The 14,687-nt window shown below is 33.9% G+C and overlaps 1 protein-coding gene and 1 long non-coding RNA gene across 2 annotated transcripts in view; both read left to right on the plus strand.

Moving 5' to 3' along the window:
• Nucleotides 1–14,687, plus strand: part of PTEN (phosphatase and tensin homolog) — a 90,989-nt gene that overhangs the window by 9,254 nt on the left and 67,048 nt on the right. The window lies entirely within an intron of this gene.
• Nucleotides 1,425–14,634, plus strand: LOC135364751 (uncharacterized). The gene is made up of 2 exons (XR_010412411.1): nucleotides 1,425–2,478; nucleotides 5,033–14,634. It is a non-coding gene; the product is annotated as an uncharacterized LOC135364751 (long non-coding RNA).

A 14,687-nucleotide genomic window follows, 5' to 3' on the forward strand; every position in this document is an offset into this window, starting at 1 on the left:
GGAGAAGTAGACTCCCCGCTGAGCAAGGAGCCTGATGTGTGGGCCTCGAGACCAGGAGCTTGGGATCATGACCTGAGCCGAAGGCAGACGCTTAACTGACTGAGGCACCCAGGCGTCCCGAGAAACTCTACTTAAAGGTATAAAGTGTCTGGTACATAGTAATAAGGGAAGTATAATATTTGATAAAAGTCAGTACCTTTGCGTCTAGGCTGTGGTACTTAAGAAGGTCAGTTTGCTAATACATGATGGAGCGAGGCTTTTAACATCTAGGTTTTCTGACTGCTGCTAGGCCAACATTCTTTATAATAGGAACTTTGTCCAAAAAAGATATCACTGGTAACCAAAATGGCTTATGTGTTATTTGGCTGGTTGTGAAAGTGTTGCCTTAACTTCTTTTAGAAAAGGCTGAAGATGTTTTCAATAAGTGTGTAAGTGTAAAGCACCTTCAGAGGTATGTAGAAGGATGTTACTTAGAACTGCTCTAACAGGATGGATATGCTTTATTAAAAAACCACACAACTTTTTTTTCATTTTTATATTGGTAATAGTTTTTAAAGTAATCTTTAGCTTGTTTCCTTTAATTATGTAGTTGTTGAGAGATACTTTGCCCCCAGTGTACTTGTTTTTTGTTGTTTAATGCATTTTTTTAGTCTTACACTTTATTCTAAAGCTGCTTTGTTATACTCAGATCTGGTGGAGTTAAATGTGTTGATGTAAAATGGCAAATTTCTGACAAGTTATAAAAAACTTCTATCTTTCCAGATAAAGTAGGGCTGACTCTAAGGTTCTCTGATGTATGTGTTATATTCTTTTCTAGATCCTAACTTTGCTGTGTCAGCCTGTTGAATTGAAGTGCTTTATTTATCTAATTTAAAAACTTGCATTAATGTGAAGTTTTTAAAAAAATTTAGGACGGAGCTTTAGATTAGTTCAGAGATGAGAAAATGTCAGGGGAGTAGCTTAGTGGATTCTGAATTTTGTTTTGTTTTTAGGGTAAACGTAATTACGAAAGTGTTCTAGGAATAGATTGTTTACTGTGATTTTTTTTTTCTGTTTGCTTGATTTTACAATTTACTTTGCCTCTCACTTTGCACAAGCAGAATAAAATGTCAGGCCTATCTTAAAAATTCTTACGAAATTTAAGTTTTGACTCAGTGTTGTGATTTCTTTTTGAAATTATAGGAGATATCCAGAGATACTGATAAATATTTTAAAACCAGAACTGCTAATTATATGATAGCTTCAAATTTGTTAAGAAAAACAGATGGCATTTATTGCTGTAGTTTAATTGAGTAAGGCTTATGGTATTTATTTCAGTATATGAATAATAGACTTCATTTGCTTGCTATACTTAAGAAAATTTCTTTTAAAAAATTTGTTTTATACAAATACAACCAAAGAGAATTTTTTAAAAGTGCCTATTCTACTTTTCTGATACTTCATATTTCCTACTAGCTTCTAGTTTTGTTCCTATGCATCTAGTTTAAAATGTAGTTCATCGTAGTGAATATAAAAGGTATTTGTGCATTTTTAAATAGTTTCCAGAACCCCTCATAATTGCCTTAGTTATTTTAAATGGTGAAGTATCAGAAATAGTTGTTTCCCTGTAGTTTGGTCTACATATGATACATACCTAGTTGGTGCTAATGAAAACAAAGTAATGGTAAAAATTCTTTGTGAATGTATGCATGTATGTTTTTTGAAAACTGAAGAAGCAATCTGACATCTGGATAGTTTTCATGGACTGTTGTCAGAAATTTATGTAAAATAAATATCAGTACACTAAAAGTATGATGCAGTTTTGCATATCTAGTTTCTGTTCATCCTGATCAGGATTATAGGTAATACTGTAAAATACACTCAGGTGCTGGTTATTAAGGCTATTTGGATTCTTTTTAATACTGAAAAGGTCACACAGATTGTGATTATTGTGCAGTGTCCAAGAACTAAGGCTTGCCATCTGTTACTCAACTATAGGAAAAAGTTAAGATAATCTAGTGATATGAGTGGTTTTGACATTTCTGTTTTTTGGAATCATCTATGATAGTGTTTAAAGACTAATATGAGTTTTAAGCTTTTGCAATAATAAAACTTAGTGGTTATGCTAGTGTTTATATTTTTCTTCTAAAATGCAAAGATACTGGTTGAGAACTAAAGTTTATGTAATGGAAGTCTGGCTTTTAGTCATTTAGTTTTACAAGATTATTTGGATATTTAAGTGGAAACATCATGTTTTAACTTGAGATATTAAGTTATATGAGATTTTGGTATTTTTAAACTGTAATCTTCCTAACAGTTGGCATATAGGAATTCATTATTACAGAACTTCATCAGGGAACTGATTTAATATGTATTCCTTAACTATTTGCTTTAAATATTTTTCAGGTCCTCTGCTTTCCTGTACAACTCAATTGTCTTTCTGCTAGTAAATGAGTTTCCCCATTTGAAATTTTGCTTTTTCATTTTAAGCCACTATATGTAAGTTGTTTCTGTAACATAATTCCTTTTCACCCCCCAAAGAACTGGGTGTTGCCAGGTTGCATAGATGTCTTTAAAATTGCATATTGGACTTAATAGGGTCTGATTAGTTTTAATCTACTTTGTTTTATTTATTATATTGACTTTTTTATTGAGAAGTTTGTTATTATGCCAAATGATTAATATGATCAGGCATAATTTTTCAGTTTTAGATAGGATTTTGAATTTATGTTCTCACATCTGACTTTGTGTTTAGGGCCTCTATTTTTTGTGTAAGAAACGTCTTGCCAATTTCAAATTCATGTCTGATGAAAGTAGATTGTTTTACTAGCATCACTTTATAGAACTTGTTCAGGTCTGAACTCTAGACCATGAAAAGAATGGTGCCTTTTTGGATAGACAGATAATGTGTACATAAATTCTCTCTCTTACATTAAGTGAGGCAGCACATATGTAGGTGAGATTTTTATCCAAATACTAAAAGTCTTTACCTGTTTTGTTTACCTATTAGTATTTAAAGGGTGTGAGGTGTTAAGAGCTCCTTTCCCTGTTTTCATTTCTGTCCCTCCCATCTAACTGTTGGTATTTTTGTTTTTCTATATGTTGAACTTTTATGTTTTTAAAAAGTTTGTTTATTGGTTGACAGAGTTGACTCGTTAGTTTTATCATTCAAATTTCAGCTTAATTATTTTCCAAGATTTTAGTATGTTCTCCTTTGCATGTGAAGATTCCACAACTAATTGTGATCAGTAATTGTGCTTTTTTTCCCCCAGTTGTAATAATTGGATTTATACTAAAATGATACTGCTTCAGGAACAAGCATTTATGGGTAGCTGACTAAAATTAAGAGTATTACCTTTTCAAACCAAGCAATGTAGACTTGCTCTCATATTTTTTAGTATATTTAAAAATTGCATATTATTAAAATTTAAAATATGAATTTTGACTAGTATTTTAGTATATGTAATTTCAGGGTTTTTTTTTATAATCCACTTATTCAAGTGATTATAAAGTTGATATAATGATAAAAATGCCCTCAGTGGGAATATGAATCATATTTTTCAGTATTAGAACAAGGCAGTTATAATAAAATCAGTAATATGATTCTTACTAATGTAGTAATGAATGCCAATATGTGTGCCTTCATATTTTAAAATAGACCTGTATTTCAAGTTTATATTATTCTTATCCAGGATTAAAATACAGCAGTTAGGCAAAACTATTTTTGCCATTTGGGGAAAAAAAAAAAAAAAGGCTAGTCATTTCTAAAAGATTTCCTTGCTTAGATATAAAATAAAGAGACCTGGTTTTATTATATTAAAGCCAAATATAAAATGAAGCAGTCTAGCACACACTTGTTTGGAGCTTTCTTCCATTAAAATGGTTCAAATTAGCAGCGCTTTCATTGAAAGGTAAATTTGATTGTTAGAAGTAAATTTAAAAATTTTACAGTTTTAGCTTAATTAGTAGGAAAATGAAAACCCACTTGCTGGAGATACATTTTGTATTAGAACTTTTTTTTCTTAGTACCTTGTGTGTGTAGTAGTTTTTGAATATTAGGAAATTAGTGCATGGCTGTATCTAAAAGATCAGTACAGTTGGAAATGTTGGAATCTGTTATTTATTTTTTTGAATGCAGTTTACTAATAGTGAATTTGCACTAAATACTGCTAGGCCTTTGTTCTCAAACTATTGATACATCCCTTGTCATCTTCTCTGTCTTACCTGTATGAATGTCTTTTTGTCTGTAAAAATTAATGGGCTTAGGGAACAGTCCAAACCTAGTGTTTTGGACGGTTATATCTGGTAAAATAAATGATTAAAAAGCTTGGCTTTTATAACTACATGAAATGAACTACAGAAGTAACATAAACCTAACAATGAATATAAAGATTAGAGCATAAAAGATACACTCTTATGTACTTTATAGTAATGCTGGATCAATGTTATAATTTTAACTTTTATTTTTCATATACTTTATTATGATTTTGCTGTAGAAAATTAGAGTTAGCATTTGGCTTAGTTCAGGTATATAATGCTGACAAGTATGTCTAATGCGTGTTGAACCGACGATCTTTCTGAAAGTTGTTTTGTAAGTTAAACCATATTTTATTTGATTTGTCATTGGTGGTGAGTCTTAGATGTTTGTTAGTGGGAGCAGAACCATGGGGGTGGGGTGGGGTGTGCGTGTGTGTATTTTAACAGCAGCAGAGTTCTGAAACAGGAAATCAGCCTTATCGTATTCATCCAGAGACCTAGGAAGAAGGTAATTGTTTCTTATGCTCGTTAAAACCAGTTAGTTGGGCAACTTAAATTTTTAGAGGTTCACTGATGTAGGTTTGAACAGTTGTAGATACATTATTTCATAACAGCTGTGAAGAAAAATCGATTAAATTTGTTGAGGGGAATAATCCCTCAGCTAATACACAAAAAAACTGTACTTTGGATTTTAGAGTATTTCTAGCATTATCAGTGACTTGATAAGATATTTTTCTGTGGTTCTCAGTTGCTTACATTTATTTTTTTTTTTTTTTTTTTTTTTTTAATTCATGAGAGACAGAGCGAGAGAGAAAGGCACAGGGAGAAGCAGGCTCCCAAGGAGCAGGGAGCCCGATGCGGGACTCGATCCCAGGACCCTGAGATCATGACCTGAGCCGAAGGCAGACGCTCAACCATCTGAGCCACCCAGGCGCCCAGTTGCTTACATTTAAATGAAGCTCAGAGGGCCTTGATTCTTCCTTTAAAAAGTATTTGTTTAAAACTGTGTAATCTTCAATTTAAACAATAGGAAAAGTTAATTCTATGTCAGGTATTTGTCATTAGAAATTATCTTTCCCTCTTTGTTAATGTACATATGCTCATAATTATATACTTAGGTATTTGTTCACAATTTAATTTTTATCTGTCAGTGGGTACTTGTCATTTTTAAAGCTATATAGTTAACATTTTTTCGGGCTAAATATCATGCATTGCTTACTGTACTGTGTTAGGATTATTTCCATTTCTTTCCTTTATAAGCAGCACTATTGTGGATATCTTTGTCTGGTTTACTTTGTTTTCTTAGAGTGCATTGTTAGAGTGGGGTTTCTGGAATAAAAGGTAAAACAGTTTCATAGCTCTTTGTTACAGATTGCGGATTTCTTGCCAAATGAACCAATTTATGCTATTGCTACTAAGTAGAAGAATTACTAGCAATTCTTGATGTTACCTTTGAAGAATGTGATATTTTCCTTTAGAAAGTAAGATGTAAGGGCGCCTGGCTGGCTCAGTTGGTAGAGCATGAGACCCTTAAACTCAGGGTTATGAGTTCAAGCCCCACGCTGGGCATGGAGCCTACTTAAAACAAACAAACAAACAAAACAACAAAAAGAAGAACTCTAGAAAGTGAGATCGAAACTTCATTTCAAAGCAAAAATATGTGTAAACTTTTCTGTCAAGGCAAGTTGGTATAATGTAACAATTTGAGAGAAAGTTGTGAGGTCCTAATTGTTTGGAGGAGTAGAAAGCTGCAGTAAAGCTCATAAATTACATGCAGTCAGTTTTCCTTTCTGGTTTGGCACTATGGGCAGAGTTAATTTAGAAGTGTTAAAAGGAACCTAAAATTTATGCTAAAGTGAATTTAAGTGAATATATTGGAACTATTTTCGTTTATAATTTGTGTATAAAAACATCATATTGAGTTGCCTTGTAATGAGACATTTAAACTAAAATTAAATAACAAGACATTTCTAGCCCATGCAACCTCAAATCATAACAATTGTAATAGCCCTTTGCAGTTTATAGATTTAAAGATATGTCCAGATACCTCATATGATCCTTAAAACAATCAGTAAAGAAGTTACAGCAGGTGTTAGGATCATTATTTTGCAGAAAAAAGAAACAGAAATATTTGAGGCCCAGAGATTTAGTAACTTACCTGAGGTCATAGGCTTTTAAGTTGCAAAGCTGAGAATGGAACTTTGGTCTTCTATATATTAGATGACATTATGCGTTAAATATTTTAGTGCAGGGCCTGGCACCTAGGAAATATTTAAATGTTCCTTTGTCCTGTGCTGTTTCTGATCACTATACTTTATTCTTAAAAAAAACCCCATTTTTTGGAGCATTCTTTCTTTTAATATTTCTGTAGTTCAAGCTTTGGTACTTATGTACCCTTTTCACATTAGAAAATAAGATTTTAGGCTGCATTAATTTGCTCTGTACAGGAATGATTATATGCTTTATGTGTTAGGACAAATTGTTCTCAAATAATGAGTAATTAGCACTTTATCAGCTGGAAAATTCAGCGAACTCCTATTTCTGCTTTCCTACTAATATGAATCTTCAATTTAGAAACCAGATATAAACATTTTACACATTTAATAGAGAAAAATAAAATCTAGTAAGAAATATAAAATCTTTCATTAAAGGAGACTCTCATATAAGTGTATGCGAGTGGCAGTTATTTAAAGCATAATTTGATTAGTAAAGTTGATAATATGGATATAACTGTGACATACATGAAAACTATTTGTTAAATTTAAACTTGTTAAAATTTGTTGGAAAAAAAAATGTAGACCTGATGTAGCTTATGAATCAGTGGCTGAATTTTTTTTCCTCTCACCTGATCTTTAAGCATCTGTTGGTTGATAGCACTGACAGAAAGCAGGGGAAAAGCTCCAGAAATTCCTGGAAAATAGAATTAAATGGTGAAGTCCTGGTATTTGCTAACTAGCTTTCGATTCTTCTTGTTTTCTGTTGTTAGTGACTTTATTCCTTCACTCCTGCTGATTTAGCTTAGGGTCCATCCCTCTCGTGAGCCAGGCAACTTCAGATTTGCTTTTGATGCTTTTTGATCACTACCTCTGTAAATCTGTGTGTCACTTTCTATTTGCCATTCGTGTTCCATGTATGTTACAGCTTTATATTGTTAACTTCCAGCTAACTAGAATTTTTAAAATAGCTTATATGTGATCTGTGGAAATAATTTTTCTTAATTATGGCAGGAAAAAAGTGTTACTGGTTTGAATACTAGTACTGTATACTGGTATTTTAGTTTATAAGTTGTTTGGGGATAAGTATATCTATGTATTATGTTGAGTAGTACTACAAAGAAACTTCAGGACTGCTTTATTTTCAATAATTATACTTAAAATAAGACTGTTTCTACTCAGGAACACATATGATAAGGCTTAAGGAGCTATTTTTGGTTATTATCCTCTATTTGAAAATTCTGGCTAAATTTGTAGTGTAAACCACATTAATTTAGGTTCAAGTAAAATTTTGAGACAAGGTAAATATGAAATCTCAGCTCACATGTTGTTTTTCTAAAGGCGTTTTGTTAATTTGGTGTAACTTAGAACATACTTCGTGTTTTAAGTCAGGATTGGATGCTTAGAACAACCAATAAAAATTTGTTTAGTTCATATAGTAGCCACATTATTTTATAGTAGGTCAGTTATATTATTGGTGAAATTGACTTCTGTGGACAGGCTTTAGAACTTAATTACCATTTATTATTTTCTTTCTCATGGTCAGTATTCTGTGGTTGAGGTGGGATTGTTGCAGCACTTGAATCAAGACTGTCCATCATAATATATATGATTATCAGAACTCATCAACAAATCACTTAAGACCTTATATTTTATTGTATGTAAATTATACCTTAATTAAATAAAACAAGTTGAACATGTTGGCTCCAAGGTGGGGCAAAAGTCATGTATGTATGTCTACTGAAGGTCATGTGTCGTGCCTGCAGATCTCTGGTAGCAGTGGTGGCTCTCCAGCTTAGGCCTGACAGAAGGTGCGATGCACACACGGGTGCATTTCTTCTCCCTCTCTACTTACTGCATGTAGTCACTGATAACATGGGGAAAGAAGGCTTTTGTTTTCCTCCCTTTGGGAAATTTGGGAATATTTTACATTTGTTCTTAAGTTAAATACTTAAAAGGCAAATTGATATAGTCAAGATTTCAAACAGTTAAGGTTTCTGTTAGGCTTTGATGCTCTTTAGAAGGATTAGGTTATTCAATTGTCAGTGTCACTGGAAAAAAAAACCCAGATAGTTACAGTGAGCCCTTATGGTCTAGGTCTGTCCCATTTGTTCATCTGATAGACAACTGTCACTCTGTTCTAGTCGTTTTCCATATATTAATGCATTTAATCCTTATCACAACCCTGTGTGATAAGTACTTTTACTAGTCCCATTTTACACAGGGAACTGAAGATAGGTAACTTGCAAAAGATTACTTAATGAAGATAGAGTTCAAATCCAGGCAGCTTGGCTCTGGAGCGTATGTTCTTTTTGTAGATCACTAGATGGCAAAAATATTTGGCTTCCTTCAGTGACCTAGTTAGTATAATTCTTTATGTGCAGCATTTGTAAGTCGTTAGATAAGATTTCATAATAAACCCTTTACTTGTTATTCAAAAGTATATCCGGTAAGTGCAGGTTAAGGCTGTTCTGTATTAGAAATCATATATATAGTTTTCTCAGTTATTTTTATTTGGTTTAAATTGTCTAAAAAAGTATGTCAGAAATTTTAACAGTGGGAAGCAAAAAAGTCATATTAGACATGTATTGGTGTAATGCTTGGCGTAAGAAATATTTGTGTTACAATTTAGTACTCATTAATTGCTGACATCAGTTTTGGAAATGCCAGTGATTTTTGTATTGTCTTTTAGAAGATTTTCAGTTTTAACATTTGATTAGTAGATTCACTTTCATTTGAACTTGCTTCCTTTGAAAATTTTATATTTTTATTATTGATTTGGAAATATAAGAAATCTTAATCTTTTATGAGGCAGCATGGTATTAGAAGCCTGGCTTTGGGTTATGTACCTAACTGGTTTGAATCATAACTCAGTACTTACTGGCTGTGGAACTTAGTGCAAATTACTCAGTCTTTTTGACCCTCAATTTTGTCATTCATGAAATGGGACTGTTACTCTGTAGAGTCATTAGGATTAAATGGGAATGTATTTCCCGTACTGTGGCACATGTTCTCTGCATCTTTCTAACTTATGATGGATGCTAAAGTCTTGGGTAAAATCTCAAACTATGAATAAGGAAGGTGAGAATCTTGGAAAGTGAAATCTTCAAGAGACTGAATGCCCAGATTCTATGTAAAAGAAGGATTGGATTGTTGCTCTGTAAACAAGAGACCACCACGCTGATTCTGGCCTTTGTCTCCTTCTGTGTCTGGTTAAATTGAACTCCCTGCCACAGCATCCTTAAAACTAAATCCAGGCTTCTGTCCTGCTTGCTCCATACAGCTCAGTGTCTGTGAACTGCACTGGATTGCTTGCTTTTTCCTGGTGTTGTATGTATTTGCATATCCCTGTTCTGTCCTCTGCTTGGAGTGTTCTAATTGCTCTTGTTTGTTCTTCTGTCTACTGATGTCTGACTTTACTTCTTAAGGATTATCTAACATATCACCTACTTTGTGAAGCTTTATCTGTGCCCCTGCAGAATTAATCCCTCTCTCTGTATCTCTTAAAATATCTTGGTCTTATATTCAGTAGAGCCTGTGGCACCGTTGCATGTCCGTGTGTCTGTCTTCCCTGATAGAGTGGGGACTCTTGCAGTGCGGTAGTCTGCTTACTTAGCCTCTGCTCTCAGTGCCCCTTGCACAGAATGTTCACTATGTGTTTGAATAATTAAGTGAATGAAAGAGGGGGCCAACTGAGTTTACTTTAATGAGTATATAACCTCTCCATTTATGTATAGGGACAAATGGTTTTGTTTAAGTAAGTTAACCAAGTCCTGTGCAACCGTATTTACTTTATTAGTTAGTATTCATAGTGCAAGGATACATTTGCCTTTAGTCCTGGTTAAAATGACTGCATTTCAGGGGACTTTGTACTACTGTGCTTTTCTGTAAGGCTAAAAATCTTAATATTACCTTCACTGAAATTAAGGATCCAGCTGGAAAGTTTGTTAGTAGCAGTAATTATTATTTCTTTGATTAAAAAATATTTTTCTGTTGCATTGCTCAGAAAAATTCAATTTATATTTTTGACTGGCATCTATTTATAATTTTTAGGTAGAAATTCTGGATTGGTGGCATCTGCCACTGCTTTGGGTCCCACGGCTGCCTCATTTGTTTTCTGAGTGTGTTCCCAAGACGGCGTCACGAAGTAAAGTTTATTCACCTTCAAGAATTAATATTGGGCGCCTGGGTGGCTCAGATGGTTAAGCGTCTGCCTTCGGCTCAGGTCATGGTCTCAGGGTCCTGGGATCGAGTCCCGCATCGGGCTTCCTGCTCCTTGGGAGCCTGCTTCTCCCTCTGCCTCTCTCTCTCTCTGTCTCTCATGAATAAAAAAAAAAAAAAAAAAAGAATTAATATTGCTACAGGCTTGATTTGAGTCTCCAGTCTCTTTTTTTTTTTTTTTTCTCATGAGTGGACATAATACCTAAAACATTTTGGTAATTGAACATAGCTCTTTGAATTGAGCTATGTTTTTAGGTGGAACTACTTATGTGAGAATAATAGATGACAGTGATTATTTGTAATGTTAAAAATGATAATCCTGATGGTTTTGGAGCCACTGAAGTAAAAGAACCCTTTGAGGTTGGCGGTGAATTTTTATATTCTTAAAGTGACAAAAATTGCCATGTAGTAAATGCTGCTTAAGTCTTTTTTCATTATATATATGTGTATATACATATATACATTTTGACAGAAATTCAGCATTTTTTTGAACTACATACAGAGCTGAATTTAAGTTATGCAGGACAAGACAATATTTTGTCATGACACTTAGTAAATAGACTTGGAGATAACTATGAAACAAACAACTTTTAAAAATCTATTATAGAAATAGTGCAGGTGCATTGTATCAACAACAGAAAATATAAAACAAAAATGAGAAAAATACATATTCCCACCACTTAGAGATGATTACTTTTAGCACCTTAGTTTGTAATCTTTTTGTCTACATGTATGCAAATGGGTATATATGCATTCTTAGGTCAGTATGGCATAATGCTGTGTATTCTCTCTTGAAACCTTTTTTTTTTTAGTCAATAATGTCTGCTTTTCCATTTCAGTAAATTTTCATCTCATATAATGCCCAGATCATATTCAAATTTCTCTGGTTGGCTCAAAAATGTTCCTTATGGCTGGTTTGTTTAGAACAATATCCTGTATGATAGCATTGTACCTATGAACTTGGCTCTTAGAACCCTTAAGTCTTCTTAAATCAAGATTAGCTACCCATCCCTCCTCTCCTTGCCTTTTAAAAAGACATTTGAGCAGAGACTGGGTCAAGTGCTTCAGACCTTTTGAATTTGTCCAGTTTATTCTCATGTCATTTAGCTTCTTTTTCTGTCTCTTGTATTTACTGTAAATTAAAACTTATATCTAAATAGTTGGTGGATTCTCAGGTTGAAGATACCTTGGCTATCATAGATGATGCTATGTCCTTCATATTGTATCACATCGGAAGTTATAGGATCTCTACTTAACTTCCTTGGTGATGCTTAGATTGACCACTGAAATTGAGTGGTGGCGCTCTTTTCTGCCTGCTGTTCAATTATATTGGTTTCCTTACATCAGAAAGTATTTTGTGTGGTGTTACTTTGGCTCTCTAAGAAAGTTCAGTTCTTCATCATCCACTCATCTGTTGGTTTAGAACCAATTGTTGATCCTTGCATAAATCAATAAATGTATTAGGGTTTGCAAAATATGATTTTTAAAGTTCTGTTCTTTTGTGTTTATTAACTGGTGTTTTTCTGTAAAGTAGATCTTTTACTGTATGAAATGGGGCTATTTGGTTGCCCTGAAATACAGAACCTTCAGAAAAGTAGCGTAAATACTTAATTTCCCCCTTAACCTACTTTCAAAGTAAAGAAAGAACTAATAGCCACTTCAAAAGGTGATAAATGAAAAATATTTTGTTTTTGTTTTTTAGTGTCTTTATATAGACTCAAGGGTTTTAATTTTATTTAGGGTATTTTAATTTACTACCATTTACACTTTTTCTTTGATACTCAGATTGTTAACAACTTTAGGCCCTGGGATGTCCTTCATTTTAGCTCCTGTATCTGTCTGATAAAGACCATTAATCTCTGAATACCTTCCTTGTCTTCTGGCGCAAAAAGATATCCCAGACTCATCTTGTACCTTCCTGCCCCAGACCTGGCACCAACTGTTGTTCTAAGGAGTTAAGTACCTTTTAATGTATTACATATTAGAGATGAAATCTGGGTCCATCCCAGGATTGTTTGCTGCTCAGATTGATATGCTTTTAGGCCATTTCAGTGAAAAGACCTAGAGAACATAGATTTTTGTAAACATGAGTTCATATTAATATTTTTAATTAATGTTTTTATTTGATTTCTTGATTTTATACCTGTAATCATGAATCTTAAAATCATTGGTAAAGTTTTATTGTTTTTTTCTACAATATAAAGAAAAAAGCTTGAGGATATCAGTACTGATATTAGTAAAAATGAACTCTCAGAAGAAGTTTAAAATTTCTTTGTAGTACTTTTTTCTTTTTTTTAAAGATTTTATTTATTTGAAAGAGTGAGTGAGCATGAGAGAGAGCACAAGTGGGGGTGGGGGGGAAGAAGCAGACTTCCCTGCTGAGCAGCGGGGAGCCCAGTACAGGGCTAGATCCCAGGTCCCCGAGATCATGACCTGAGCTGAAGGTAGATGCGTAACCAACTGAGCCATCCAGGCGCCCCTCTTTGTAGTTCTTTTTGTTCTTAGAGTGCTTCCTACCAAGAAGTACAGTAAACTGCAGTGTCCAAATAACACCAGGGAAATAAACCCTATTTCCTGGTTATCAATTTGATAATTAATTGGGTTTATTTGTTGCTGTTTTTAGTGTATGTTTCTTCCCTTCGCCACCCCTTCTCTATTTAGCAAACATTTTTATTAGTTTCTCAGTTATCATTGTGTGTGCGACTGCACGTGTGTGTTGAGAAGTTCAAATTCAAGCAAATATATGGGTAAATGTTATTTTATCCAAAAAAAATATCTTTTTATACAAAAGGTAGCAGCATACTGTATATGCTGTTGTGTGTGGTCTATTTTTTTTATTAGATGTTTTTATTTTTATTTTTTAAATTTTATTTATTTGAGAGAGAGAGATTGAGACTGAGAGAGAGAAAGAGCATGAGCAGGACAGAGGGAGAGGGAGAAGCAGACTCCCCACTGAGCAGGGAGCCTGACGCGGGGCTCAATCTCAGAACCCTGGGATCATGACTTGAACCAAAGGCCGAGGCAATTTGTTAAGACTGAGCCACCCAGGCACCCCTGTGGTTTTTTTTTTTTTCTTAAAATATGTTTAGGTCTGTCCAATCATTGTGTGGTAAAACTATGGATAAAACCATTTAAAAAAATAATTCTGAAATAAAAGCTTTTAGTAACTTGATAATTATTTTTGGATTGAAAATAATACTGAAATCAACTCAATAATGTGAAAGCAGCAGAAAGTGAAGAAAAAAGATCTAGAAAAAGGCACTGGATTTGGTGAATTTTGGATTGTCCTTGAAGAACGAATGGTGTCCAGGAGTAGGCAGGCAGAGAACTTCAGGGATGGTGTTGAAGGGAGGCTTGAGGCAGATTAGCTTGGCTGTTTTTGGAAGGTCCATGTCAGAAAAATCATGAGATTAGAGAAAGGAATAATGGCGCTCAAGAAGAAATGAGCGCTGCCATGGTCGACAAATGCATAGAAATGTAGATTGGTTGGTGGTTTTTTTGTGGTTTTCTTGTGGGTTTTTTTTGTTGTTGTTGTTGTTGTTGTTAGTTTGATACAGATTCTTCTGGAGCACAGAAGTTTGTTTTTATGCCAACTATAGTGTGTAACATAAGTGAATAGAATGGCATGCTAAATGTTGACCACCTTGATGGTAAATGAGAATAAGTTTCTAAGTTCAGTATTACCAAGTCACAAATACCAAGGACTTGGAAGCGATCACTGTGGTTGTCTCAACCTGATTGTGTGGAATAGGAAATTGAAGCCTGAAAAGGTTAAGTCACGTGTCCAAATTATACAACTGGATGGAGGCATAGCCAGGTCTTAAATCTGGCTTCCTAATTGTTGATTGTATCTACTTTTCTCTGTGCTGTGGTGCCTTTTGTAACCATGAGAAATGAGAAGTTGTGTAGCTGTTTTTGTTTTTATTTTGATACTTGGTTTTTGTCCCAAGGTAACTTCAGTTCTGATTTATAAAGTCTGGTTTTGGTCTTTCATGTATACATGCCTAAATACTGTAA

The sequence above is a fragment of the Mirounga angustirostris genome, unplaced genomic scaffold, assembly GCF_029215605.1.
Source record: "Mirounga angustirostris isolate CCGP_5_RB_7025 unplaced genomic scaffold, mMirAng1.0.hap1 SCAF_6, whole genome shotgun sequence".
Taxonomy (NCBI): domain Eukaryota; kingdom Metazoa; phylum Chordata; class Mammalia; order Carnivora; family Phocidae; genus Mirounga; species Mirounga angustirostris.